Source organism: Octopus bimaculoides, chromosome 1, assembly GCF_001194135.2.
Source record: "Octopus bimaculoides isolate UCB-OBI-ISO-001 chromosome 1, ASM119413v2, whole genome shotgun sequence".
NCBI classification, from domain to species: Eukaryota; Metazoa; Mollusca; class Cephalopoda; order Octopoda; family Octopodidae; genus Octopus; species Octopus bimaculoides.
Genome location: NC_068981.1, coordinates 81,840,352 through 81,844,147, shown reverse-complemented (window position 1 = coordinate 81,844,147; position 3,796 = coordinate 81,840,352). Strand labels below are relative to the sequence as shown.

Below are 3,796 nucleotides of genomic sequence, written 5' to 3'. Positions count from 1 at the left end.
CTCCAGCCACAAAGAGAAGGTCCCTGTCACTCGTCGACGAGGTAGTTTGCAAGAGGGTGTCATAGAATTGGTCTTTCAGACCATCTGGTAGCCCAGGTTGAGGTGCATAGGCTGAGATGACAGTAGCTAATCTATGATGAAGCACTAGTCTGATCTTAAGTACTCTGTCACTTACTCTAACGACCTCGATTACCTTATCCACCCATTTCTCCGCTAGAAGTATTCCTACGCCCCCGACCCCGTCAGTGTTCCCTGCCCAGAAAATCTTGTACCTGTGTTCTTTGCCTGTGAGGAACCTTGCAGAACCTCCTCTCCATCTTACTTCCTGGATGCAGCACATATCTACGCATCTCCGTTCAAGCATCTCAACAATTTCACCAGATACATATGTATATATAAACGTGGTGATTGTTCCACCTTCACAGATGATTGCCCTCTCTTTGACCTTCCTTGTTGTCACTTCTGACTTTCTGTCCATGGCCTCTCAGATAACTACTATTCAGTTTTATTGCAGATCTGCATGATTTGAAACATGTGTGACAGATGAAAGTTGTAACTTATTGTGTGCTTCCAACCGATCGAGTTTGCACACATTGACACTCATCCACCGCCGTAGGACTTTCAGTAAATGGTGTGACAAATGAGGTCACCCTGAAGAAACATCTGCACGTATCATATATGCATATATACACACACATTCCTGCAACTGATCAACTAAAATTCTGATTCCTTGTTTGTCTTTTGAGAAGAACCCTCCTCTTATTTTCAGTCAGGCACCTCCTCCTCCTCGACCACCACCACCACACCACCCACCCACCCTTATTGTTACTCATTGTTTTCTCTCATTGTTAGAGTTGACCATGTTTTACATATTTAAAACATCTGTTACAATTACTGGCCCTGTTCCTCCACCCACCCTTATGTTCTATTCAATTCTTATTATTGTTACTTCACACCTTTCTCTCTTTCTCTCTCTCTCTCTCTCTCTCTCTCTTTTTGTTTTCTCTCCCTCTCTCCTTTGGTCCATTCTCTTACCATTTTATTCCTTTCCCCCCTCCTGCTACATATTCCATACACATTATACTTTAATCTAATTTTCAAATCATTAACGAGCTCTCCACTTATCAGATTAGCGTTCAGCTTTTTTGTGTACGGTTTTTGGTTTTCTGCCTAAACCCTGTTCTAGCTTTTGTTTGGTGTCCCCCCACCACCACCACCTTCACCAGCCTTTCTTCTTTTCTTCCTTCTTTCCTTAATTTTGTTTTACTAATTTTCGCCTTTTGATTAGCTAATCATTTCACATAATAGTTATTTTTGTGGTTTGCTTTTATATTTTTAATTATTTCTTATTACATTCCATCCTCACTGATTTGCCCTTGCTCCCTCTCTCTCTCTCTCTCTTCCCTCCCTCCCTCCCGCTTTCTCTCTCTCCTAATTTTCTTGTTTCATACTACTTTGAAATGAGTGCCAGAGATTTCTGTTTAAGCATGATGACTAACTCAGAACACCTGTTAATTTGTCAATTCTTTATTTAAAGTCTAATTTTCTCTGCTTTGAAAGAATTAAACTTTAACTAGGAATCAGGTTTTCTAATATAATGCAATATTTATATATATATAAACTTATTTCAGTTAGTGAGATTAAAAAAAAAATGTACTCTATTCTTTTCTTCATATGATTGTTTTTTTTTTAATTCTGTTTATGTGTGTTTATTTAATTTTAGCACAGTGTTTTCTTTGTTTCAGTAATGTCTTACATTTGATTTTCTATTTTAACTGTGTGGTGTTGATTGACTGGCTCATTGATTTCAGTATTTGAATTTTAGGTTGCCTCCATTATCACTGATCAAACAGATCGATATTACACGTCGACAATTGATCAAACGAATTTATATTGCACATAGATAGGCACAGGTGAGACCCTGTGGTTAGGAAGCTTGCTTCCCAACTAGGCCATGTGGTCTTGGATTCACTCACACTATGCAACATTTTGGACAAATATCTTCTGCTATAGCCCAAAGATCAGCTATAATACCAAATTCACAGGTTATAAACTGTTGCTATGCTGCTGAAGAGCTGTTTCAAGCCATTCACGAACAACAGTTTTCAGCAGATTATTCATAAAAACTGTCCATTCTTTAATTTATTCAGTAGGACAATGTTAAAACATTTGTTCACATATGTTTGTATGTAATTATGTGTGTGTGTGTGTGTGTGTGTGTGTATATATATATATATATATATATATATATATATATGTATGTATGTATGTATAAGTGGGAGATAACTCCTGCCACCCAGCTCCAAGACCACCAGACCATGTGGTTTTGATCTGTATTGGATCTCCTCGGTTGTATGTACTCCTTGCCAGGCATGGCAGCAGTTTAACCTTGCTTGCAATATACACAGTGTCATAACTCACTGATTTTGTAACTAGGAAACTAGTCTGTAAGTAAAGCTTTGTTCGAGACAGAAAGTCAACAAATTGGGTCAGTGAGAGCCTCACAAACTTTCTGAGTCTAATCGTGCAGAGAGTAAATGTGTGCTTTTCTTTGCTATCATGTCTCACGAATGAACCTTTTTTGGACCAAATAGTGACTGGTGATGAGAAATGGGTTCTCTAATAAAAATGTCAAGCACCGAAGACAATGGGTAGGGAAAGGAGAAACACCAGCACCCCAGGCTAAAGAAAGTCTTCACCCAGTACAGTGTTGCTATCGTTTTGGTGGGATATGAAAGGTTTTGTCCACTTTGAACTTTTAAACCCAAACCAAATGATAACAAAGGAGATCTATGTGAGCAGCTTGAATCAGCACTAAAAGAAAACCAACTATCTTTGGTTTCAAGAAGAAAGGTGTTCTTCCATCAGGATAATGCTCAGCCACATACAGCGAGGATGACATTCCAAAAGCTGGAGCAGTTTCAATAGGAAATGATGCCCCACCCACCATATTCACCAGACATTGTCCCATCTGATTATTATTTATTCTGCAGTCTTCAAAGTCATTTGGACGGAAAAATATGAATTCTATAGACAAGGTCAGAATAGTACTTGAGGATATTTTTCATCATGGACTGGTGAATTTTGAAAGAGGGGCCTTGCATATCTACCAGATAGATGGAAGGGCATTGTAGAAAATGAAGTAGAGTATATTTTACATTAGAAAAAGAACTTTATCTTAATTTTGAAAAATAAAAGACGTATAAAAAAATCCTCATTATTTATGGGATGATTGAATACTAGGCTTTAAAAAAAGGCCTAGGGTCAATTCATTTGACTAAAACCCTTCAAGGTGGTGTTCCAGCATGGCCGCAATCAAATGACTGAAACAAGTAAAAGAATTAAAGAGTATATGGCATTAGGAAGGACACCTGGCCTTGGAAACCATGCCAAAGCAGACAGTCTAGCTTGATACAGTCCTATGGCTTGCCAGTTCCTATGAAACCATCCAGCCCATGCCAGTATGGAAGATGAACATTACATGATAAGAATGACACACACACACATATGCCTATATATATATGTGTGTGTGTGTGTGTATAAAATATATATATATGTAAGTGGTGGTATAGCTAGGCACAGGTATAGCTGTGTGGTTGAAAAGCTTGCTTCCGAACTAGGTGGTCTTCAGTTTGGTCCTGTTGTGTTACACTTTATGTAAGATCTGCTATAGGCCTAGACCAACCAAAGCTTTGCGACCAGATTTATCTGCCAGAAATTGAAAGAAGCCTGTTGTGTGTGTGTGTGTGTGTGTGTACACACACGTTTATATATATATATATATATATATATATAT

The 3,796-nt window shown here is 38.2% G+C and overlaps 1 protein-coding gene across 2 annotated transcripts in view; it reads left to right on the top strand.

The window, feature by feature from the left end:
• The window catches only part of LOC106867385 (ankyrin repeat domain-containing protein SOWAHB-like), a 55,332-nt gene that overhangs the window by 44,825 nt on the left and 6,711 nt on the right, over positions 1 to 3,796 (top strand). The gene's annotated exons all lie outside the window — the stretch shown is intronic.